We start from the raw sequence: 27,771 nt of genomic DNA on the forward strand, positions 1-27,771 counted from the left end.
CAGAGTTTAAAACAGTGGAAAAGTAAGACTTTGCGTGTCATTAATGTGGAGTACAAATTACATTGGGAAAGACTGACTGATTTGGCTTATTTATTCATTTAGTTATTTGTTTACTTTAATGCACTCTGAATAAAAAAAAAAATCTTCATTTTATTCATCTGAGAGAGTATGCTGTATGTGACAAAACTAAGTGGAAACTGGCTTTTAAGACTGAAATGGATTTATTTGCTCAAGTGAGTGAAGAACTCACGTTAGTTTGACTTGATCCAGGGCTGAACTGTTGTCCCTGGAAACTAGTCTGTCTCTCTCTCTTTCCCTCTTTGTCTCTTACTTTCTTCCACTTACTCAGTTTGAGTTTTATTCTTAAGTCTCTGATACTCACAAGAAGAATTATATAGCTCTTGTTGCTATTGCTCTCTTAGGTTGAAATTTGGGAAAGAGAGTGACGCTTTCTTTTCCAGAACTTCCAGCAAAAGTCTTGTTTAATTTCGTTGGTAAAGAAGCACATGAATAATGGGCCTATTCCTATCAAATTGATATATGAAATACTCTGGTTGTTTAGTTCTGAGTAACCAGGGATAAAGGCTTCCCAAGTGGCTCAATGGTAAAGAATTTGCCTGCCAAGGGGGAGATGTGGGTTCGATTCCTAGCTCAGGAAGATCCCCTTTAGAAGGAAATGGCAACCCACTTCAGTATTCTTGCAGGAAATACTATGGACAGAGGAGCCTGGCAGGATATAGCCCATGGGGTTACAAAGAGTCAGACATGACTTAGCTACTAAACAACATCAACAAACCAGGGATAAAGTCAAATCCATCAGGAACATATGAGATAAGAATGGGAATAGAATTGATCTCAAAGGGAAACCAACTTAAAGCAACAATAATGAAAAGTCTGATTGGTGTGGGAACAAGTAGAAGTTATTCATAGAGTCCACTATTTTTTACGTCTCTCTTATACAAACATACACACATACATAATGTACATATCTACAGAAATACACATACATACACTTTCCATAAATTCACCTAAAAATTCACATCTCTAAAAAGCATTTACTAAGTTCTAGTCTAGATCACTGGGAGTCTCATTCCATTCCTGTGTATAACCCCAAATGCCAGAGATCTCAACACATCATGTAGTTTTTGCAGGTACCCTAAAACACCCAGCATACATTGTAAAGAGAATAATTAAATGTGATAGTGTCATTTGAAACAGGGGGAGACATAGGGGATAGCATGGTAGTTACCAGAGCCCAGCACATATCTTCTCCTGCTGAGCAGAAGTGAGCAGGAACATTCTTCTGGCAGTGGATTTAGTTTAGTGATCAGCCAGTTTACCCATGTCCTAGATATCATTTCTAAGAGAAACTCTCCTTATCATGTCCCATGGCCACATTGGAGTGTCTTTTCTGGGGTGTCTTTTTTGGGGATCTGTGTTCTTTTAGAGGCCATCTCACTTTACTATCTATTAAAGAAAGTCAGATATTTCATTTAACCATTATTGTTCCAGCATGAAGTTTTCCTCATAGTATTCAATACATCTTCCTTAAAAGTAGTATGGTTTCAATTAATTCTGCTTTGAGTATCAAAAAATAAAAGTGAAAAAAAAATTCTATTGAGCTTTAAACATGGAAATCTTCCTAGAAATATTTAGTTCCCAGAAAGCAGCCTTGGCCTCAGTACTCCACTGATCCCCAAGCCCTCATTTATATGCTGTCCATCTTAGCTTCTGTCTTAGAACAGTTTTTGGGAAAAAATATACTGGAGTGGGAATACTGAGGAATACTAATCTATTCCTTTTCTCATGGATACATTCCAGTTGCCTCTTGTCAGCAAGAGTGATTGTTGCCTTTATCTGGCAGAGAAGCCAAGTAGGAGGTTCTTGAATGTGATCTGCCAAGACTGGCATGGTTTCCAAATAAAATGCCAGATAGTAAATATTTTAGGCTTCTCTGTCCACACAGGGTCTCTATCTCTTATTTTTAGTTTTATTTTACACTTAAAAAATGTAAACGCCATTATTAGCTCTGGGGGTATACAGTCAGACCCAGGACTCAATCCTATATGATATGAATTGGCCACATTATATCTAGAGGTGTGGATAAGACTTCTTCCAGGACCCAAACATACCTTCTGCTAGTAAATCCCCCGGCCCCTGCTGCAGTCCCTGTTAACAATATTTTTAGTTTAGGATAAAGAGTTCTTTTATTCCAACACAAATCAATAGATTTGCAACCATCTCAGATTACAAAAAGACAGAAGGGGAGACTCTTTTACTAAAATTTGTATTATATTTACTCTTTCACTCGGAATGTGATAGTTTCAAGCTAGGACAGTTTTTTCTCATGTAGGGTTATTGAAAATGGTTATAGATACTCAGTGCATTCCAACATTTGAATATATCTTACACAATCACCTAATACAGGAACATTGAAATGACCAGGATCCGATTCTCAAAAAACTGGAGACACCTGTTTAACTGGTTTTATCTAGTATAAAAAGGGGTTGTCACTATTCAGCCCAGGCTAGCCAGTTCCTTTTTGCTCTCTATCTGACTCTAGATAATCCATATCCACATATTAGAATGCTATATTTAGCATCCTGTTTCTGAGGATCTGAATCAATGAATCAATTAGGGTCTTTTTGCCCTCACCTAATAGAAAAGACAACTTTTAAGAGAAAGTTGTATGTTAGATAGATAGATGAGGGAGAGAGATGGAGGAGGAGAGAGGGAGAGAACCTAAACCTATTGGCTTATAAACATGGACCATTTCAGTCCTTGACTAGATTCATGAGAAGCTTGATGCTAGATTCAAGTAATGTCATTCAGAACTGGTTTCTCTAATTCTCAGTCCTGTTACCTCAGTTTTACCTCCACTGTTAAGGCCTTTACCACAAGATGACTTCTGAAGACAATCAGTCTCCCTTGGTAAAAATGCCCCCAATCCTTCAGATCTCAGACTTGGCTATGCAGCATAGAAAAATTTCTTTTAAATTTTAAATGTGATGAGTTTTATAAACAAGAGCAACATTTACAGCTGTGCAACACATAGAGATTTTTCAGAGTTCAAAAAGAAAACACTTAAGTGGAATAAGGTTTATTTTTGTGGACTTAAACTCACTGCTAAACTTAGCACTCATTCAACAAACCTGTACGCAAGTCAAGAAGCAACAGTTAGAACCGGGCATGCAATAATGGACTATTTTGGAATTGGGAAAGCAGTTTGTCAAGGAGGTATGTTGTCACCCTGTTTGTTTAATTTATATGCAGAAAACATTATGCAGAATTCCGGGCTAGATGAAGCTGAAATCAAGAGTTCCAGAAGAAATATCAGTAACCTCAGATATGCAGATGATTCCACCCTAATGGCAGGAAGTGAAGAGGAACTAAAGAGCCAGTTGATGATGGTGAAAGAGGAGAGTGAAAAAGCTGGCTTAAAACTCAACATTCAAAAAATGAAGATCATGGCATCTGGTCCCATCAACTTCATGGCAAATAGACGGAGAAACAATGGAAACAGGGAGAAACTTTATTTTCCTGGGCTCCAAAATTATTGTGGACAGTGACTGCAGCCATAAAATTAAAAGACACTTGCTCCTTGGAAGAAAAGCTATGACAAACCTAGACAATGTATTAAAAAGCAGAGACATCACTTTGCCAAGAAAGGTCTGTATAGTCAAAGCTATGGTTTTTCCAGTATTGCATGTATGGATGTGAGAGTTGGACCATAAAGAAGGTGAGCCCCAAAGATTTGTTGCTTTCAAACTGTGGTGCTAGAGAAGGTGACTCTGAGAGTCCCTTGGACAGTGTGCTCAGCCTCTTAGTCGTATATGACTCTTTGCGACCCCATGGACACACACCAGATTTTCCTGTCCTTCACTATCTCCCAGAGTTTTCTCAAATTCACGTCCATTGAGTCAGTGATACAGTCAGTCATCTCATCCTTTGTCGTCCCCTTCTCCTCCTCCCTCAATCTTTCTCAGCATCAGGGTCTTTTCCAATGAATCAGCTCTTTGCATCAGGTGACCGAAGTATTGGAGCTTCAGCTTCAACATCAGTCCTTCCAATGAATATTCAGGGTTGACTTCCTTTAATATTGATTGGTTCCATCTCCTTGCTGTCCACTGGACTCTCAAGAGTCTTCTCCAGCTCCACAGTTTGAAAGCATCTATTCTTTGGTGCTCAGCCTGCTTTATGGTTCAACTCTCACATCCTGGATCATAGAAAAAGCTAGGGAATTCCAGAGAAACATCTACTTCTGCTTCGTTAACTACGCTAAAGCCTTTGACTGTGTGGATCACAAAAAACTGGAAAATTCTTAAAGAGATGGGACTACTAGACCACCTTACCTGCCTCCTGAAAAACTTGTATGCTGTTCAAAAAGCAATAGTTAGAATTGGACATGGAACAACAGATTGGTTCAAAATTGGGAAAGCAGTAGGTCAAAGCTGTATATAGTCACCCTGCTTCTTTAACTTATATGCAGAGTACATCATGAGAAATGCCAGGCTGGATGAAGATCAAGCTGGAATCAAGATTGCAGGGAGAAATATCAATAACCTCAGACATGCAGATGACACTACCCTTATGGCAGAAAGCGAAGAAGAACTAAAGAGCCTCTTGATGAAAATGAAAGAGGAAATTGAAAAAGCTGGCTTAAAACTCAACATTCGTAAAATGAAGATCATGGCATCTGGTCCCATCACTTCATGGCAAACAGATGGAGAAACAATGGAAACAGTGAGAGACTTTATTTTCTTGGGTTCAAAAATCACTGCTGATGGTACTGCAGCCATGAAATTTTAACAGATGCTTGCTCCTTGGTAGGAAAGTTATGACCAACCTAGACAGCATATTAAAAAGCAGAGATATTACTTTGCCAACAAAGGTCCCTGTAACCAAAGCTATGGTTTTTCCACTATGGTGTTTTGTACCTGCCCGCCCCCCCCCCCCCCCCCCCGAAAGCAAAAAGATCAAATCAGTCAATCCTAAAGAAAATCAGTCCTGAATATTCATAGGAAGGACTGATGCTGAAACTGAAACTCCAGTGGTTTGACCACCTTATGCAGAGAGCTGACTCATTGGAAAAGACCCTGATGCTGGGAAAGATTGAAGGCAGGAAGAGAAGGGCGACAGAGGATGAGATGGTTGGATGGCATCACCGACTCAATAGATGTGAGTTTGAGCAAACCCAGAAAGTTAGTGAAGGACAGGGAAGCCTGGCATGGTACAGTCCATGGGGCTGTAAAGAGTCAGACATGACTGAGTGACTGAACAACACCTTATTTCATCAGTTGCTCCTTTCAAATTTTATTCCTCTCCAAGTAACCTCAGTATGAGTAAATTTCTCATTGTCTCAATTTCCTTTTTACTATATGAGTACAGTTCCAAAGTTTGATTCACTCTGTCTGGCTAACACCCAAGGGGCTTTACCAGGACAGTCTGTAATTCCTGTTGACCTCCAAAATTCTGAAGAGTGAAGAGCGTGAAGACTTTTTTTTTTTTGTTTTTTTGATTCAGTGTGTATGTGAGCTATTCCATTTATATCTAAACTTTATCTTAACTGATTCCAGTTAGTTTGCCTCTTTGCTTTTTAGGAACTCTAAATGCATTGTAATTATGTAAGCATAAACTAATCATCCAGAGCAAGTCATTTATGGGAGTGAAAGGACATATGTAAATCCTACTGCCCTGGGCTAAAGAAACACAAGATTACCTTACTTAGAATTTGGCAAACAACAGCCCCTTCCATAAGCCCATTAGTTTATATTAACACAGAATAACGTCTGTTTTCCTGTTTCTAATTAGACCTGTTTGAATAATAGAAGGGCTCTTTTATTCTTTAATTATAAGAGATTGATAGACCATGCTATTCAGCACAGCATTATAATTTGGCCCAATACCCCTTTTTCTCTTCTAGTCTTCTTTTTAAGTAATAGAAGGATGATCAATACCTCTAGTCCTATCTATCTATACATCTATCTATCTGTCTATCCATCCATCCATCCATCTGGGCTTTCCCAGTGACACAGGGGTAAAGAATCTGCCTGCAATACAGGAAGAATGTGTTTGATCCCTGGGTCAGGAAGATCCCCTGGAGAAGTAAATGGCAACCCACTTCAGTATACTTACCTGGGAAATCCCATGGACAGAGGAGCCTGACAGGCTGTAGTCCATGGGGTCAAAAAAGAGTCGAACACAACATTAGCAACTCAGTTCAATTCAGTTCAGTTGCTCAGTCATGTCCAACACTTTGCAACCCCATGGACTGCAGCACACCAGGCCTCCCTGTCCATCACCAACTTCCAGAGTTTACCCAAACTCATGTCCATTGATTTGGTGATGCCATCCAACCATCTCATCCTCTGCCGTCCCCTTCTCCTCCTGCCCTCAATCTTTCCCAGCATCAGGGTCTTTTCAAAAGAGTCAGCTCTTCACATGAGGTAGCCAAAGTATTGGAGTTTCAGCTTCAGCATCAGTCCTTCCAATGAACACCCAGGACTAATCTCCTTTAGGATGGACTGGTGGGATCTCCTTGCAATCCAAGGGACTCTCAAGAGTCTTCTCCAACACCACAGTTCAAAAGCATCAATTCTTCGGCCCTCAGCTTTCTTTATAGTCCAACTCTCACATCCATACATGACCACTGGAAATACCGTAGCCTTGACTAGACGGACCTTTGTTGGGAAAGTAATGTCTCTGCTTTTTCATATGCTGTCTAGGTTGGTCATAACTTTCCTTCCAAGGAGCAAGTGTCTTAATTTCATGGCTGCAGTCAAAATCTGCAGTGATTTTGAAGCCCCCCAAAGTAAAGTTAGCCACTGTTTCCACTGTTTTCCCATCTGTTTGCCATGAGGTGATGGGACCAGATGCCATGATCTTAGTTTTCTGAATGTTGAGCTTTAAGCCAACTGTTTCACTCTCCTCTTTCACTTTCATCAAGAGGCTCTTTGTTCTTCTTCACTTTCTGCCGTAAGGGTGGCATTATCTGCGTATCTGAGGTTATTGATATTCCTCCCGGCAATCTTGATTCCAGCTTGTGCTTCTTCCAGCCCAGCGTTTCTCATGATATACTCTGCATATAAGTTACATAGGCAGGGTGACAATATACAGCCTTGACATACTCCTTTCCTATTAGCAACTAAACATCAACAGTACACCTAATTATTAAGGGGAAATTTGAGGGCTTGCCTGGTGGCTCAGACGGTGAAGAATTTTCCTGCAATGCAGGAGACAAGCATTTGATCTCTGGGTCGGGAATAACCCTTGCAGAAGGGAATGGCTACCCACTCCAGTATTCTTGCCTTAGAATCCCGTGGACGGAGGAGCCTGGCAAGCTACATACAGTCCATAGGGGAGCAAAGAGTCAGACATGACTGAAGCGATTGAGCAGGCACACATCCATCTACCTTTTTTCCCCTTCTCTTCATCTATCTATCATTATCTTTAGTAATCCATGGAACATACAGATACATTATTCAGAAGTGTTCTATGGAAATTTGAATAACCATTTATGAAGAACTTCCTTAATATGATTCAAAGAATGATAGATAATTTTTAGTTAGGAAAAATCTTTAAAAATATTTAGAAATTACAAATTAATATTTAATCTAGACGTGAGGAATATGAGGAAGAAAAGAAATCATATGCACAATGGAGTATGTGACTCCTTGTTTTTGTTTTTGTTTTTTTCTGAAAGAAAAACCTCCCCTCAAGTGCAGTAAAGAACCCGAGTCTAATTATAGTCATGACAAACTGCAATCATAGAAGAGGGGCTTGTGTTGCTTATAAAGAGACAGTAAGGAAATATTTGTTTATGAGCACTAATTACAAACATTTTCTGTTCTGGAATATAGAATAGTCAGACTTAGAATAGCTTAAACTGAATGGCTGTACCAGATATGACAGTGGGACAGATAGTCAATTGTAATTTGACCCACACATTATAAAGAAAATGCTAACATTCATAGTCAAAGGAGATGAATGAACATCTTAAAATTAATGAACATCTTAAAATTCCCCTTAAAGGCCTATAGTAGTTGAATAAAGTTCTCTGATATATGGAAATTAAAACAAAGCAAATTATTTTTTAGTCAAATTTGGTAGACATTTACTTTCATGAAATGATGAGGATATTAATCAGCATAATATTTCCAAAAACAAGCTACCATCACTTATTATCATTTATTAGAGGTGTTAAAAGGCTCATACCTTTTTTTTGTTCCCCAGAGGTTTGCCTGTAGGAATTAGTCTTGAAGATTGAGATAATTTGTCTTTTTTCTCCTTTTCTATATTTTCTAAGTGCTATGTCTTTAAATCAGAAGAGAATAATAAACGCTACATTGAAACCCCACAGCAAATATCAACATCTACTTTAACTGATGCCCCTCAAGAAAATTAGGCACTAGATCTACAAAATGTACTTTCCTGTACTGTTATTGCCTTTACAGTATATGTTAGTGGAAAATATCTAGACATACAAGTGCTTGTAACTACAGACACAAACCCACAGTAAAACCTTTTCTGTACAGAACTTTTTGAAATTGAGAGAACTCTTCCAGACAATGAGATTTAGCTGAGTTTCCAGTTGGTGAAGATCAGCTCTATACTCTTGAAGTGCTGTTTTGAATATACCCTCCCATGCACTTATCACTGAGAACAAGGAAGGAGTAAATAATGTTTGACTGTGAAAATAGATGACTAAGTACTCAGGCCCCAGTAGCTAAAACTGTTTATTCATAGAAGACACATACTAAAAGACATTTAGTATGTGTCTTATCCTATAAGTGATAATAACAATAGTGAAGTGAAGAGAAGTTGCTCAGTCGTGTCCGACTCTTGGCGACCCCATAGACTGTAGCCCACCAGGCTTCTCCGTCCATGAGATTTTCCAGGCAAGAGTGCTGGAGTGGGTTGTCACTTCCTTCTCCAGAGGATCTTCCTGACCCAGGGATAGCTATTATTAATTAAAATCTATCATATGCTAGGAAATTTGTGTACACTAATTGTATTCACAAAAATACTGAAAGTGGATCTGAAAAATCCAAAAGTAGATTTTCAGATATCACTTTTATTAAAAAAAAAAAAAAAACTAAGTCAAAATGACTTTTAAGAAAACTAACTTAATTTATACAATTATTAGCATGCATGCATGCATGCATACAATGATCACAGGGCTTCCCGGGAGGCACTAGTGGTAAGGGACATGCTTGCCAATACAGGTAGACGTAAGAGACATGAGCTCGATCCCTGGGTCTTGAAGATCCCCTGGAAAAGGGCCTGGCAACCCACTCCAATATTCTTGACTGGAGAATCCCATGGACAGAGGAGCCTGGCAGGCTATAGTCCATAGGGCCGCAAAGAGTTGGACACGACTGATGCGACCTAGCACTGGAGCACATACAATTATTAAATAATGAAATCAATATTTTAGAATAGATCCCTTCATTCTGAAGACAAGGGTGTTTTTTAAAGATCATTTTCTGCAGGCTCCTAGAGGTTTTTAACATGGGCAGGAGACTTAGTGGGTGATTCTTTGTACCCTAGTCTACCCCAAACCTACCCTCCATCCCTCCCACACACACACACTTCAGCGGAAAGAACTCCCTTTTACCCACATTATATATGGTGTTTTTGGCAAGATTCAGATGGAAAATAAGGAAATCAACAGACTCAAAGTGAGCACTCAAACCAAACGCCCCTCTGTTCTTCATCCTCTCTCTCTCTAGCACTCCCGGCTTCCGTGCTTCCCTTTCCTCCCTTCCCATTTCCGCTTCCACATTTCTTCACTCCCTCAAAAAGCTCCCTAAAGCCAAAACAACTTCTTAGGTATAAAAATAAAATCAGTAAGCATAGATCACAAAGGAGGTATGGGGGAAAATATTTATTACTGAATTCTGCTCGTTTCTAAAACCTGGAACTCAGTTTAGGTGTCCATCTCAATAGTAGCTTTGCAGCAGCTTTTCTGTTAGAAGTTATTTATTTATCTGATCTGGGAGCCATGGTTGAAAATTGTAGATTTATTAAATGTCATTGAGGTCAACGCAAGATTTGTGTGTTGATGGAAAATATGTGTCTCCAAAGTCTTGCCAAAATAACAATTTGGAGTGCAATTAGGCTTAGTGAGCTGCAAGTAAGTTTAGGGTTCAGATCCATATATTAAAACAGATGCACTTAAATCATCTATGACATAGAACAGAGGTTCTTAATGCTGAGAGGTATATCAGAATTATCTGTGACACTTTTAAAAAACAAAAGCTTGTGATTCACCCATACCCACTGAATCAGAAACTCTAGGAATTACCTTTTTATCCCAAAATCTCTGCAGGGATTATGATATATAAGATTGAGAGCAATTCAAATGTGAGATCAATGAAAGTGGTGCACACCTCAATGTTATAAATAAATGTATATGTGCATCCACATAAACATATAGTTAATGTTTACATTGTACTTCTATAGTTAATTATATTAACTTATTTGTCCTTTAGTTAGAAATGATCTGCCTTTCACTCTGCTTTTACTTTGTTCTTAATAACTCAGATTTAATTTTGACCCAAGCTAAAATTTTAAATTGACAAGGTCAGTGATAATTATAATGAGGCAGATTCTCATTGAGATGTTAATGTGTTGAACTGAACTTCCTTTAATATTAATGGGAGCTCAATGGAGAGATGACAGTGATAAGTATGTAATGAGTCTTCCTCCTAAAATAAAAACCAGCTTAAAACGTGAAAGCATTTTATTTGTTTGCAGCATAAAAAGAAATGCTTCTATCATTTTAATCATTATTTTGGAGAATTGACAAAAATTCTGCAATGACAAACATTTACATTTTGTGTCTAAGAGTTCTTTTATTCCATCACCTTAAATTAATATGCAGGCATAGATTATTAAAGATACAAACTAAAAAGGTGTTGGATGATTGAATATATCTTCATGAACCACCATAATAGAAATCTAGAAAGAGGGCAAAAGTTCTATTAATTTAGTAGTTGAATTTACTCTGGTGTGAAAAGAAAGCCTATTTTCTAAAACCTAAAATTAGGACTCTACTTTAGAAATTCAATTTATAAGGAAGGTTGCAGATAATTTTTAGATATCTTATTACTAATTATTCAAAGAATATTTAGATCTAGCTATTTCATCTTCTATCACATAATATTTCATTGCATTTCCACTTGATTGATAACATAAATTACATTTGTATGATATTTATAATTCAAGAAATGGGTTTCTTTTTGTTGCTACATTTAATTCTCGTGAAGATTCTGTGAAGTAGGTAGACAGATATCAATAACCCTACTTTATAGTAAGTAAAAAGGCCCAGTCTTCCAGCTAAGAAGTGCAACAATGAAAAAAGGTCTTCTGACTCCAAGTCTATAAAATGAAGGGCCAAGATTATAAAGAGAAATCAATTAAATGCCATTTTTAACTTACAGAAAAAGTTTTAGTGGTTATGAATGAATCATAACATCAATTAATTGTGAAATTTCTTTGATAATTATCTTGTTTACCTAAGTTCTCTTTTCCCATTTTCCTAAATAACTTTGAGTTGGCTGGTAGCAAGTTAACTAATTATATAAAAGGTTACACAGGTCAGTAATTTCTTCGTGATATTTTTATCAGCTTGTTCTTTTCTTCTTCTCAAGGTTAATATTGCTACATAAACTATTAAATACTTAGCTCAGTGTCTGTTACAGAGAAAGTTCTCAAATGTTTGAAATGTGATCTAATTATATTATTGATCATTTGAGGTATCCATGACCTTTCATTAACTATATCTATGGATGTTAATTGAAACCAGTCTTCTGAAAGGGAATTTACCATGATTTGTTGGCATGCTGGTATACTACATATTAACAGAGTTTAGTATTATGTGTTATATGCAGTATACTGTATCAAGTACATACTAGACAAAGTTTGAACCCAAGGATCTTGAAAGATGTCATTGTGATTCTATTCCAGAATTTATCTTTATATCCATCAGTGAGAATGGTATAACAGAGAAGACTTCCTCTAAGATAGTCTCAACTAACCTACCCAAGTATCATTCTTTCTATCTTTACCATGAATTTTGTCATCATCTGCTCAGAGATTTCAGTGACTTCTTAATAATGCTAATCTTTAATAGTGATTTTGTTTATCCTTCAATAACTTTAGTCAGTAGTAAAGTATCTTGCCTACAAACCCCAATTAAAAATAAGTAGGCAATAAATAAATGAGTAATGATTTTATGAGTATAAAATTAAAATTTATACATTTCACAAGAATTCTATGTACATAAAATAATTAGTGTTGAGTTGAGTTGAGAATTGAGGCTAAGAAATGGGAAAGGTAGCATTTCTAGGCTGAAATTTAGATGTGAAGAAAGGAAAAAGGTGAAGAGTAGTTAATGCTTAACTTTATTTATATAAAGTGCATCCTCCTTGACTGTGGGCTTTGCTATTGCTGTTTTGTTAAAAAATGAGGATTTATTTATTTGCAGTGTAAATAATTTTAATACACAGCTAAAGCTAGAATTTATAATATTGAAAGATCTAAGAGATTTTCTATATAAAAATATACTTAATTATATAGTTCAACATGCTTATGGGCATAAAAAGGGAGATTAAAAAATTCTTGTAACAAAGTACACCCAGAGGATAGGAGAAACTATAAAGCCACTTATCACAGGAGAACATACAGGTACAAGATCCAGCATCACTTTGCAGTGTGTAGTTTCTCATATATAAATAAGAAAACTGGGTTAGAGTTGAGGCTCTTAGTATTAGCTAAAAGGAAATATGTTAAATTTCATACATGTGTGCACCCCATACACAATATTAGCTTATCTGAATAAATCAGATAATAAAGGATAAAAATAAAAGAAAGAAAAAGTTTTAAATTCACTCATCAATTTTTCAGTTTTTAAAACCAAACATCTTAGCAGGTAGATCCAATAAAGAGTTTGTTCTGAATTGTGATAACTACAATCACCAAACAAACTATCGTTGGAGAGCCAGGAATTGTCATTTTAACGGCTATTCATTTCAGATGTACTTTCAAAGATTTAACATGTGTTTATGGAATTCTTATATGATTACCACATTTTTAAAAAACAGATTTATGATCTAAGCTGAGGATGTATTTCAGCTACCCAAAATATATTTTCTTCTGAAGAAACTACAAAATTTAGTATAGGTAACTTGTTTGATTATTATTCATTATGTGGAAGTTTTTTTAAAGAAATAAACTTTTCTCTTGAACCAACTTATATTAACTAATGTTCTACCATTCTATTCTCTTAAATAATTATAGTTAAAATAAACTGGTATAGATTATTTTATTTTTGAACCTTCCTATTTTTTTTATTTAATTTTATTTTTTGTTTATTTTTATTAGTTGGAGGCTAACTACTTTACAATATTGTAGTGGTTTTTGCCGTACATTGACATGAATCAGTCATGGAGTTATAGATTATTTTAGATTGAAACAAAATAGTTCATGTAGTGAGTCATTGATATCCAAAGCACAATTAATGCTCGTGAATAGTGGCTGATTTCTCTTAGGACCCTGCATACCTTTGATTATGCTTCCCAAGTACTGCTTCAGCTTGTACACAAGTCTTCACATTCTTATAATTGCCTTATTTAATTATGTAAAGCGATGAAAGATGCAAAAAGAGAGAGACTTGTTACTCTGTGAGTTATGTTGAGTTGTTTCTAAAGACTTATAAAGACAGCATATGACTTTTAAAAAATGGTGCTGAACTATGTGTAGGTGAGATAATGGGAAAAAGTAAGATGGATTTATAATCTGGAAGGAATGACCATTCAGATTTTTTTTTTTTTTTTTTTTTGACAATTCTCCCTTCACATTAAACAGTACAGCATTGGGATTTGTTGAGCTGGAATTATGGGTGAGGTTTATGAAGAATAATCACCCAGGTTTCAAGGCAGCAGATGCACACCAAAAGGAAAGGCCATGAAAACCTTGGTAAATGAATTTTTAGTTACAAAGTTTTCAGCGTGATAAAAAGTTAAGGGTCCGAGTCTATATTTGTCCAAATTAATCACAAGTGACTTATATTTAGCAAATGTCTAGTCCTAGTCACTGGAATAAAGAAATTTACAACTGTTATTAAGTTCCTAAAAAACACCAAAGCACAACTGGAAAAATGCTATTATCAGGAGCAGTAAGCGGGAAGTTTCTGAAAAGTCAGTTACAAAGAATATGGCATCTGAACAATGATTCTTTCATGATCGTGACTGGGAGTGGGGAAAAAATACAACAATTTAGAGAGGTCTAGAAAGTGTGGCACAATGGGAAACTGTCCCAGTAAATAAGATGCTCTGGCACTAGACACTTGTGAAGCATCTAGAATGTGTGGCCACTGCTGAGTTAATCCGGGCAATGTTGCCCAGGTTTTTTGCTCTCTTGTCCTCTCAGCCCTTCTAGAGTGTTTTAACCTTCGCTGCTATACACAGTAGTTACAAACTGTTGACTGTAATGTTACCCAATAAAGTATGAAGAATTTTCTCGAGTAGAAAAATAACTATTGTCTATAATTTTTATTTCCTTCTTTCCTTTTTCTCTTTTCTCTCTCTCTCTTTTTTAAAATGTAGCTATAGGGGTTTGTTGTCACACACATATGCCATAGCACATCTTTATCATTCATCCAAACAGTGGCCCACTGTTGAGAATGTGCTTGTGTCATATACAAACTATTGTTTGTAGTTTTCCACTATTTTTTTCCATCCTTCTAAAGCAGCTAGCAGCTATCCTAATATCTTTACAATATATCCTTTTGTTTATACACGTGCCTTAGAGTGTGTTTGTATGTGTATTGGTGAGATTAGGCTTGATGTCTAACGACAGCATCTGAGACTGATGGGGTTCTCTCATATTCAAGTCCCTGTGGTTGTTCCAGATCTAAGTTCCAGGTTTTCAAATGGGTATTTAGAAACCAGGGTTTCTTACCTGTTTCTTTGTCATCCTCTTTAGAGACTTTCTTTCTTTGTTCCCTTTTTCCTTCTTTCCTTTCTCTTTCTTTGTGAAGGAGGTTGCTGCTAATAGGAAAGAGAAAGAGGGGATGGAGGAGTCAGTCCACTGTTCAGAGGCTTCAACCCAGATAGCACACATGAAGTCACAGTCTGTGGGCAATAATTTGATAAAATAGCCGCATCTACGATCTGGAGGCCTGAAAATGTATCCAAACTAGGTCAAAACTTGGCTTAAGTCTGTTACTGTTAAAAACAGGAGGAAAAGATTGTGAGGAAAAAATAGTAATTCCATTCACTCACATATATATTTTAATTTACACAAATACTTTTTATTGCATATAGCTTTCTGGTGTTTTCTAATTATCATTATGCATGTTAGATCTATTTAGTGTGTGTGTTTTATGTGTGTGTGTGTGTGTGTGTATGTGAATATAATGCATTACTTCTAACTGCTTGCAGAATACACCATTGTTTGCATCTGCCACATTTTGCTGAAATCTTCCCTAACAAAAGGTATTCAGGTTTCTTCCAAAGTGCTTCCACTGGAAAAAAATACTAAAATAAGCATCTTTATGAGTTCAAAGCGTGGACCTGCTGATTTAATTATTTCATATTGCACATGGATATCCAACTTTCCCCAATACCATTTATTAAAGAAACTATTCTTTTCCCCCATTGTGTATACCTGGCATCTTTGTAAAAAATTCATTGATCATAAATGCTTCAGGTTTTTTTTCTGAATTTTCTACTCTATTCCATTGATCTATTAATGTGTCTGTTTTTATGCCAATATCATACTATTTTGAATTCTATAGCTCTGCAAAATAATTTGAAACCAGGATATAATGTCTGAAGCTCTGCTCTACTTGCACAAGATTGCTTTAGCTATTCTGGGTCTAATGGTTCTATATGGATTTTAGATTCTGTGAAGAAGGTCACTGAGATTTTGATAGGGATTTCATTGAATCTCTATGTGATTTGGGGTAGTATGGCCATTTTAATAATATTAATTCTTCTGATCTAATCCATGAATGCAAAATATCTTCTTCAATTTTTTAAAATCAGTATTTTAGTTTTCAATGAACAGATCTTTCACTTCCTTGGTTAAATTTGTCTAATGTTTATGAAAAAAATGTTCATAAGTAGTGGGTTTTCAATGTTCAGCCATGTTTGCCATCTATCTTATTTCAGTTTGTTTCTTAAAAGTACTCCTATTTTTTTCTTTTCTGGTTATTTTTTAAATTATGAAAGAATAATAACACATTTACAGGTGACTTGGAAAAAGCAGAACAAATTTACATATAGTTCTACTATATATTACAATTAATTTTTAAGTAGATAAATTAAGATTTTCAGTTGGAGTTTTGATATCAAGCTCTGGAAAATTAATAGAATGAATAGACAGAAAAGTAAAAAGATATAGTAGACCTGAAAAGTCCTGTGAACCAATTCAACATAATTAGGATTCATACAATTTTCACACAATAGCAAGACACAAATTCTATTCAGTTCTCATAGACTATGAACCAGAAGACACTGGAACATATCCAGACACATAAAACAAGGTGCAAAGATTTCATGGTCTAAAGATATTGAAATCATGCAGTCTGTTCTCTTACCACTGTGAAATTATGTTAGAAATCAATCTCAAAAGATACTTGAAAATAACCCACATATTTCAAGCACAGTGTGATATTTACCAAGAGAGATCTTTGATATAGCCATTGAAAGCCTCAGTAAAGTTAAAAGATTGAAAAAAAAATAAAAAACAGAGGGTGATTGCAGAGAAGAAAGAACTTAATTGAGAAATTAATATCAAAATGAGGTGTTAATATCAAAGATACTTTAAAAAGCCCATGTATTTGGAAATTAAATGTCTACTTTTAAATTATGGGTGTATCTAAGAAGCAATAACAAGGAAAATTAGAAAATGTTTGTCACAGAATAAAAAGCAGAAAGAGATTTTATCAGAATTTGTTGCATGGAGCTGACATTGTTCAATGCAACTAAATACAATATGGAATATTGAGTAAGGTATGGACACAAATAATGAACCCTAGAATAAAATTTTGAACAAAATCTGTACTTTAGTTAATACTGTATCATATGTTAATTTCTTTTTTTTTAAACATAATAATTTCTTTATGTTTTAAGAATTGGATTTGAAGTTTCAAGCCTCATTCAATTTTTCAAAAAATCACTAAGATAAACTTCCCAGACTTTTAGCAGTAATATTATATGCCCGAATAAATGGAACTATATCAAAATTTTGAGTGAGTATAAATTCAAAATCTAGCATTCTATTTCATACTCAGTCAAACAAATGGAACAAAAATGTCATAAATATTTTAGGTAGGCAAATATTAAAGTGATCTAAAACATATATTTATATATACATGTATACAAAAGCTTTTCTACAACACTTGGTAAAGGTAAACCCAGCAACAACAAAAATGAGACAGGAATAGGAGAACATAAGCTAAATGAAATGGGAGCACTGAATGGGAAATAGAAAAACTGAAACAAACTAGACAAAAGTAAAAGACCATCATATAGTCCAGTTGTTTTTAAACATGTCTGCTCATTAGAAACACATCTGGAGTTTTGGAGGAATAAAGCCATACCAGGGCATTTGTATTTTCAAAAATATTTGTATTTTCCAAAAAATTCCAAGATAATTCTGACATGCATCTGGATTTTAAAAAGTGATTACAGACTTTTCTATTAAATGAGTTTTAGTGATATAGAATTCTATTATATTCTGTTGACCAATCATGATACAATGGTATTAACTGAATAAATATTTACATAATCGCAATAGTGATCCCAGGTGGTGTTAGTGGTAAAGAACCTGACTGCCAATCCTGGAGACATAAGAGACATGGGTTCAATCCCTTGGTTGGGAACATCCCCAGAGAAGGGCATGGCAACCTACTCCAGTATTCTTGCCTAGAGAATTCCAAGGACAGAGGAGCCTGATGGGCTACAGTCCATAGAGTCGTAAAGAGTCAGACAACTAAAATGACTTCGCACACACTCTCAAGCGTAATAGTTCAGTTCAGTTCAGTCACTCAGTCGTGTCCAACTCTTTGCAACCCCATGAATCGCAGCACAACAGGCCTCCCTGTCCATCACCAACTCCCGGAGTTTACTTAAACTCATGCCCATCGAGTCGGTGATGTCATCCAACCATCTCATCCTCTGTCGCCCCCTTCTCCTCCTGCCCCCAATCCCTCCCAGCATCAGGGTCTTTTCGCATGAGTCAACTCTTCACATCAGGTGGCCAAAAGATTGGAGTTTCAGCTCCAGCATCAGTCCTTCCAATGAACAGCCAGGACTGATCTCCTGTAGGATGGACTGGTTGGATCTCCTTGCAGTCCAAGGGACTCTCAAGAGTCTTCTCCAACACCACAGTTCAAAAGCATCAATTCTTCAGCGCTCAGCTTTCTTTATAGTCCAACTCTCACATCCATACATGATCACTGGAAAAACCATAGCCTTGACCAGACAGACCTTTGTTGGCAAAGTAATGTCTCTGCTTTTTAATATGCTATCTAGGTTGGTGCATTTAATCTGTTTACATTTAAGGTAATTATCAATATGTATGACCCTATTACCATTTTCTTAATTGTTTTGGTTTTACTTTTTGTAAGTTTTTCCTTGTTTTGTGTTTCCTGCTTAGAGAAGTTCCTTTAGCATTTGTTGTAAAGCTGATCTCATGGAGATGCATTCTCTTAACTTTTACTTGTCTGAAAAGCTTTTGATTTCTACATCAAATCTGAACAATAGTGTTCCTGGGTAGAAAATTCTTGGTTGTAGTTTCTTCCCTTTCATCACTTTAAGTATATCATGCCATCTAAATATACCATGGCCTTCTGGCTTGTAGAGTTTCTGTTTAGAAATCAGCTGATAACCTTATAGGAGTTCCCTTGTATGCTCTTTGTTGTTTTACCCTTGTTGCTTTTAATATTTTATCTTTGTCTTTAATTTTTGTCAGTTTGATTACATCTGTCTTGATGTGTTCCTCCTTGGGTTTATCCTGCCTGGGACTCAGAGCTTCCTGGATTTGGTTGACTATTCCTTTTCTCATATTAGGGAAGTGTCCAGTTATTATCTCTTCAGATACTTTCTTGGGTTCTCTCTATCTCTCTCTTCTCCTTCTGCAATCACTATAATGTGAATGTTGTGCATTTAATGATGTTCCAGAAGTCTCTTAGGCTGTCTTCTTCTTTTTTTTTTTTTCCTGTATTCTGTTTTGTGGCAGTGATTTCCACCCTTCTGTGTTCCAGATCACTTATCCATTCTTCTACCTCAGTTATTCTGCTATTGATTCCTTCCAGGGTATTGTTCATCTCTGTTTGTTTGTTCTTTAGATCTTCTAGTTCTTTGGCAAACATTTCTTGCATCTTCTCCATTCTTTTTTATGAGATCCTGTATCATTTTCCCTATCATTTTTCTGAATGCTTTATCTGGAAGGTTTCCTTTCTCCACTTCACTTAGTTGTTTCTCTGGGGTTTTATCTTGTCCCTTCAGATGAGACATAACCCTCTGCCCTTTCATTTTAACTTTCTGTGATGGTGGTTTTCTTTCTGGTGGCTGAGGGACTGTAGTTGTTCTAGCTTCTTCTGTCTGTCCTCTGGTGGATGAGGCTAAGAGGCTTGTGAAAGTTTTCTGATGGACAGAACTGTCTGTGGGAAAAGCTGATTATCTGCTGATGGGCGGGGCTGCACTCGCTCCCTATTAGTTGTTTGTCTTGAAGTGACCCAGCCCTGGGGTCTGTGGGCTCTGTGGTAGGGTTAATGGCAGCTACCAAGCGGGCTCAGACTCCGGGGCCCCTCTCATGACTGCAGCCGCTAGTACCCTTGTCCACACAGCAAGTGCCTGCTGACCCACACCTCCACAGGAGGTCTGGCTCAGCCTCCTGTGAGGTCACAGCTCCTTTTTCCTGGGTACTGGTACAGGCAAGATTTTGCTTGTGGCCTCTAACAGTGAATTGTGTTTCCTCCAGTCCTATGGAAGTCCTGTAATTAAATTCTGCTGGACTTCAAAGCCAGATTCCCTGGGATTTCTAGTCCTTTTGCCAAAGCCCTGGGCTGGGAAGGTTAACGTGGGGCTCAGAACCTTCACAGCAGTGGGAGAACTTCTTTGGTATTATTGTTCTCCAATTTGTGGGTCACTCACCCAATGGTTATGGCATTTGATTTATCATGATTGTGCTCCTCTTACCACCTCATTGTAGCTTCCCCTGTGTCTTTGGACATGGGGTATCTTGTTTTTGGCAGGCTCCAGAATCCTCCTGTTGGTGGTTGTTCAAAGCTAGTTGTGATTTTGGTGTTCTTGCAGAAGAAGATGAACACATGTCCTTCTACTTCACCACCTTGAACCAATCAAACTCATTTGATTTTATTACTAAATAATATTCCATCTTATACTTTTACTTATCAGTTCATTAGTTGTTGGTCATTTGCATTATTTCCATTTTGAGGTAATAAGAATAATTCTGCTGTGAACATTCACTTATAAATTTCACATTCTCATTTCTCTTGCATAAATACCTAGGAAGGAATTGCTGTGTCATATGGATGCGGTAATGCTACAGTTAACCTTTGGAGGAACTGTAAAACTGTTTTCCAAAGTGGTTGCTCTACATTACATTCTTACTAGAAGTATACTAGACTACTGATTTCTTCACATACCGTCCAACATTTGTTGTGATCTAACTGTCTAATTATAACTACTTTATTGATGTGTAGTACTGACTCATTGTGAGTTTCATTCGTATTTCCTTGATGATTAATCATATTGAGTATCTTTTTAATATCATTTACTTACTGGACATTTTCAGTATCATTTACTTATTGGACATTTATATGGTTTTTTTGGAGAAATATCTCTTTAAATCCTTGCCCGTATTTTAATTGGAAAACTTGTCTTAGAATTGGTTTCTTATATCAGAAATCTTACTAATATTAATCACCTTTCCCTTCTTGTAGTATACCCTACTTGGTCATGGTGGGTAATATTTCTAATTTAATATTTAATTTTCTTTACTAACATTTAACATGAAAATTATAAATATAAAAGCTTAGTAGTGAGACTGTAATTATTTTTAAGCTATAAGTGTCAAATTTTAATATCAGGAATTTGCTAGTATTTTAAAATTAATTTGATAGACTCCAATTTTTTTTCAATGTGTGACATTATTAAAATTTTTTGTTTGATTAAGTTCTGTGTTGAAACAATCTATACAAATAATTTTCTTTAGCAATAATTGAAATATTCAGTAAACTATAATTTGGGAGACCTGAGGTGAATCTGAGACAATGAAGAAGTCTACTAGACTCTGGGAAAATGAAGTACAAATGGCTACACTCACTTTTTAACTTCAGCCTTGGAAGTCACCTGGGTCAACAGCTCTCGAAGGTGAAAGCGTCACTTTGGAGATTTGTAAACAGAGAGGAATTGCAGTGAAAACCCCCTGCCCCTTCCAACATCCAGAAGGGTGATAATAAGGGTGGCAGTGTCCTAGAGAAAAGCCTCTGGGGGGACAGAGGGTGCGGTGGGCATCCGTATAAAGGATGCATTTTTAGCCAAGGAAAATATTTCTCGAAATTCATAGATTTTAAGTTATGAAAGACTACTCTAACTCATATTTAGCATTTATTTATTTCTCTTTCCTTCAACCTGGCTGATGCCAATTGTGCTACAAATTAGATCCTAAATAGTGGATTTCTTTGAGTGGTGTGTGAGGTAAAATTTTCAGTCCCATTAATGCTGGGCTCTCCAAATTTAGAAGAGGGACTCTGTGTACAATAATAATTATAAACTTTATAAACCAAATTATAATGATCCTCTTGGATATTTATGTCATTTTTATGTAACTGTAGGGCTTTAGTCTTCAGTGACCAAAAAGAAATAATTATCTTCACACTAATGGCTATATATATATATTTTTTTTTTGTAAAATATATATATTTTACTATATATATATATATATACAAACTATATTACTATATATATATATATTTTACAAAAGTACTTACATGCAAACTTTAGTGGGCAAACTAATAATGTGAGTTTCTCTTAAAATACAGATTATGCAACAGGGTCTGAGACTCTGCTTTTTTAACAAGGTTCCCCATTGATACTGCTATTGCTGGTCAGCACTTTGAGTACTGAGGCTTTATAGAAGGTAGTTTTAATCAAATTATACTAACAGAGTTATCTGAAGAACCATTTCTAAAAGTATATAACTAACCTCATCTTTCCTCCATTCTTCACTTGTCTAAATAGAACTGAGGGCCTCTTAATAATGTCAGAGATGGGGACCTGGTCACGTGTATTTTGAAAAAAATCAAAATAAGTAAAAATATCTGCATGATTCTAATGTGACACATCTTCACTAGGGTTTAGAACCATTGCTTTGAAATCAGAGTCATACACAAAATCCTCAGATCCTAGAGGTGAACCTGTAATTAACTGAGTTCAAAATGAATTTGCCTAATTTGGGATGACTATAGAGTGAGTAATTCTAAATCAATGAAAAAAAACAAAAAGATAGAGTGAGTAATTCTGATTTTGTAGAATGATAAATTGAAAATAGGCTCCCTGGAAAATATAAAAAACACCAAGAATTATGGAGATAAATGCCAAACTGAAACAAACCCAAGAAATGCATGTGTTCCACTAATATTCCATCATTCATATGATTCTAATTGTAACCACTGAGGGTGTGTTAATGATTTTAGCTTCATATACATTACAATGGCATTCAATGACAAATTAGATTATCTACTTATAACTTTATTTAGGAAGAAACATATTCCCATTAGGAACAACCTCTCATTTTTCTCCTCAGAGTAACAATGCAGTTCCTAGGAGAAGTTACTTGGTCAACACCAGCAGTCTGCATCAATTTCCTACTATCCAGGGATTCTGAGATTCAAACATCTGTGAAATTTCCAATGGCTTCTTCATGCCAGTGGAAAGTAAAAAATTTCTTGCTTTGATGGTGTTTCCAGATGTTCTTAATGCTGCACATATGGCAAGGGCCATTCTTTCCTAATAAGCTGAGGTTTTCAAAGAATCACACTAGGCAACTGAAATGCGACAGACCCTGAAATCTATCCATAGATTGGCTTTATCTGAAAAGCATTTATATTCCTGACAACCAATATAATTATCCCAAAACCGATATGCAAGCTTTTACACAGTCATAATGATAGAACAATTTGTAAAATACCCTTGGTTTCTGGCACAGAAAAGCAGCTTAATTACTGAAAAGAAACTTGAGTTTGCTAAAATTTCCTTTTGAAATTGTATGTTGTTCTGTTGTTATAGACTTTGAGGATTAGCTATGGGAGATCCTTCTGGGGCATGTAGCTGGTAAAGTGAAATTGCCTTTAGTTTGTTACTCTCTTTTTCACATACCCTTATCCACATCCTCAACTGTTTTACCTGGTTAATTGTTCAGTTACATTTTAATAAAAATGTAATAAAATACAAATTTAATAATTAAAAAAATAGAGTGTAATCTTTTCCACTTCTATAGCAAATTGATTGAAGAGGCTGTTATCTTTATTTGAGCTATTGAAATGGCTTCCTAAACTTATTAGAGCAGTGTTTTTCAAAATATGGTTCTAGGAGCAGCAGTGGAAAAATCACCTGGAAACTTGTTAAAAATTCAAATTCTCTGGCACTCCTACAGGTCTATGGAATGAGAAACTCAGGCAGGACCCAGTATACACTGTATTTTAACAAGGCTTACAGGTGATTCTGATGCACGGTAATGTTTGAGAGCCACTGTGTTGGACTAGAGTGCCAAAATAGAAGTCTGATCAGTCATGGTGAGAGAGTAAGGGAGAAGTCATCTACAATAAAGGGCATCACAGATGACTTCACAGTAAATGTGGACTGTAAACCACTTCCAAAAAGCGTCTTTTACAAGTTCAGGAGGATTTTGTTGAAATAAAGGGTATCAAAGTTGAAAAGAACATCAAGTTCTCAATAGGAATGCATTGTCTACTTGGGACACGTGAAGAAAGTCTGAGTGGTTAACTAATAGGGCTACTTAGTAGGAAGCAACTTCGTAGGAGGAGATGGAGAGTCATTTGCCTCACTTTGTGAGAGGCTGTTTATGGATTTTATCTTCTCAGCATGAAGAAGCCTTCAAGAGTTATCAACCAGAGGAGTGACGTCAGCACATTTGCTTTGTAGGAACATAACTTTGGCACCAGTGTAGTGGACTGAGTTATGCAGAAAGTGAGAAAGAGGCCAGTTATTCAGTTGTTTTGATTTCAAGCTGAGAAATGATGAGGTTTTAAATTACAATTATGGTAATGGGTGCTGGTTTTAATGGATTTTCAAGGTAACATTGTGCCTAATTAAGGTACTAGAGTGAAGGTCCCCTCCTATTTAAGGTGTAGAAATTAACTAAATATAATTACATCATCTTAACAACCAGAAAAAAGAAAAAAAAAACAGATCAACTAAGATCACTCTTTTCTTAAAAATCCTCAAAGAGCTGTGGACATACATAAGTTTAGATTAACTAAAAAGAAGGACAAATTCTATATAGGTGAACAAATAATAGACATACTTTACATTTAGAAATCAGTTGAAAGTGAAAGGATGAACAAAAACATATGTAAAGAATTATTAATTTAAAAGGTTAAACTTTGCTAAAAGAATTCCACAAGTAAAAGAACCGCAGGGGCAGAAAGTGGTTACTACCTCTGGGCTGAGGGAGAATGAACCGAGACAGGAGATGAGAACTTAGAAGAGTCCTACAAGGACCCATTGGATACGGTGTGGCTGCCCCAGGAAAGACTTAATAGTGGTGGAAAAATTTTCTTGAGACTGTAGATGAGCAAGAGCTGGTTGAAGATATAGGTCTGGCTTTCAGAGTGAGGTAAGAAGGTGTGTCGCATCAGGGTATGCATTAAAGTGATAGATGAGGATGAGGTAACCCACTGGTAGAATAAAACATACCTAGAAGAGGACCCAGGGGAAACAATAGGTGAGAAGAGGCCCCTTGTACGAAGAAAGAATGGTAACGGGAGCAAAAGCAGAAAAGTGTTGTCTCACAAGTCAAAGAAAGAGAGCTCAACAGGCAACACACCGTATTTACCAACATTCTTTTAAGCTGGCAGGAATATCTGTATCTAGAAAGAAGAACCTTCTCTTGTAATGCTGGGGAGGATATATTATTTACAATTTTTAGAGAAGGAATGTAGCAGATACTTAATCATATTAAAATACTCACATCCTTTCACATGGTGAGTCCCCTTCCAGAAATAAATATCATAGACAAAGATTTCCTCATAGCACAGCTTGCAGTGAGAACGAAGTGAGTTGCCCAAAATAGAGGCGTGATTATACAAATCATGGCTGAGCTGTACACTAAGGTAATGTGATATAGCACTAAAATGGTATTGTCACAGAATTTGTAATGACAGGAAAACCTAACAATATAAAGTAAGTGAAAAATGTGATGTGTAATTTATAAGAATTATAATCTCAAATAAGTAAAGTTTTTAGGAAAAAAGTTCAAATCTTATTTGGTGTGTGACAAATTTATAATTATAACTAATTGAACTTGATTCTACAATTGAGCTGAAATAGTAATCCAGAAAATTCAAGTGTATTTTAACAGACATTTGACGGTGTTAATAGTCAGCCTTGTCAGATATTCTAGGAATCCTTAGCAAGACCAAGACTAGGACGCTAACATGCCAGTGAAGGATCACACATGAAGACTTCTGTGGTGGTCCCGTGGTTAAGAATCCACTTGCCAATACAGGACACTCAGCTTCAATCCCTAGTCTCAGAAGATCCCACATGCCACAGGGCAACTAAACCTGTGTGCCATTAACTACGGAAGCCCATGGGCTCAGGGTCTGTGCTCTGCAACAAGACAAGTTGTCACAAAAAGAAGCCTGCACTCTGCAACAAAGAGTAGATACCCACCCACTGCAACTAGAGAAAGCCCGTGCATAGCAGTGAAGACCAGTGCAGACGTAAGTAAGTAAATAATATTTTTTAAAAAAATCACATAATGACCTTTGGGAGACAACCCTCAATAGAGTGACAGGAGTAGAAACCACATGGAGATGGGTTAAGAGAAAAAGTTAAAGTCAGTTATAATAGACTATATAGTGAAGATATTAATTTGATATTTAGAAGGGGGGAAGAGAATAACTGATTGAAATCTATGAGAGTATTTGTGGGTACATTAAATATATTCTATGCTCAAGAGAATGGACCAAGGGAGAAGGTAGCTTAAGGGCATAGAAGAAGGGACAATTGTGCATCAAAGTCCTAGGGGAAAAGGGTGCAAGGGATTCAGTGCCCATTTGAGGCATTGCTAGGGTTCATTGCATATCTGTTTCTATAAAGCAGTTGTATACTGATACATTAGATCAGCTGTATTTTCATACATATAATTATATCATATTATATCATAATTTAATATTTTATTGTGTTTGGCATAGGGTCCTTCACAATAGCTATTATATTCTGTTACACTGATTTAAGTAACATGGGGGCTAGACAAGCCATATCTGGATAATTATTGATTGATAGGTGAAAAATTAGCAATTTTCTATAAAGGCAGTCTAATTTTTAATTAATCAGAAGTAAAATATTGCACTAATTTCATGTGTGGGAGAGAGAAATTTTAAGTACAACCTACAATGTACAGAAGAATTCTGACATAGGTATTTCTTTGACCTGAGTGTCACTTTATGAAGCTTAACTCTTTCTCCTTAAGCTCAAGCCTTAATGTGTAAACAAGCCTCTTGAGAAGAATGGTTTTTTTAGGTCCTCCATCCGGATCAAGGGGCTATTGATACAAACTAGATAAAGTTCACTGGTTGTCACCGTACAGGTTGGGAACGAAAGAGGAGAAGGAAAAGAGTGAAGAGAAAGAAGAGTAAAAAATGAAAGAGAATGGAAAGGCAGAGCCAGGAAAGGAAGGTTGGGAGAGAAGAGAAAATATCTCAGGTGTGTGTGCACATATGTGCACGTGCGCCGGGATGGGCAGCCTCCTAAGCGGTAGGAGAAAGAGTGGAAGAACATGTCCCTCACAAGCCCAGTGTGGGCACACGCTGCTGGCAGTGCTGGGGACAGAGGCTGGGATGCTGGCAAGCAAATGTGCCATTGTCATGACTCCTGGAGCAGAATCAGGGCCGGGTCAGTTTTCATCGTGTCTGGGAATCATTTCATCTCTTGGGCCATGAACACTCACCTAATATGTTCACTTGATCGTTTGTGTGTGTGTGTGTGTTGTATAGTTATGCATGAAAAACACAGCTTACTGTTCTCTTAAACATGACAATTTATGTTTTGGGTTCCTCTGTATGGTGGAAAATGTTAGGAAAGAGACAAAGAAGCAAATAATAAAATTTGGAAGAAATGGAAAAACGGTCAGGATGTAACTGTATGAGCCATATCCAGTATGATTTCATGGAAAGAGCATTTCATGGGCAAGGGATCTAGGAGCTTTGCTTCTATTTCAAGTTCTGTCATTTTCTTCTAACTGTGAGACCTTGGTCATGTCACTATCTTCTCGGGGTAAAATTTATTCACAAATTAAATGGGGAGGTAGACTAGATGCAAGAAGCTTAGACATCGGTGTGTGAAGAAGAGAGGTGTTTGATATATTTTGGCTGTTCATAAAATTTACATTTTTTTTTTTTTGTTCTGACAGAAGGTTAGAAAAAGCATATAGAGACCCATGTGAGATGTGTCAAAAAATCTAGAGTAACATGTATGGAACAATAAT

This window comes from Dama dama, chromosome 28, assembly GCF_033118175.1.
Source record: "Dama dama isolate Ldn47 chromosome 28, ASM3311817v1, whole genome shotgun sequence".
Taxonomy (NCBI): Eukaryota; Metazoa; Chordata; class Mammalia; order Artiodactyla; family Cervidae; genus Dama; species Dama dama.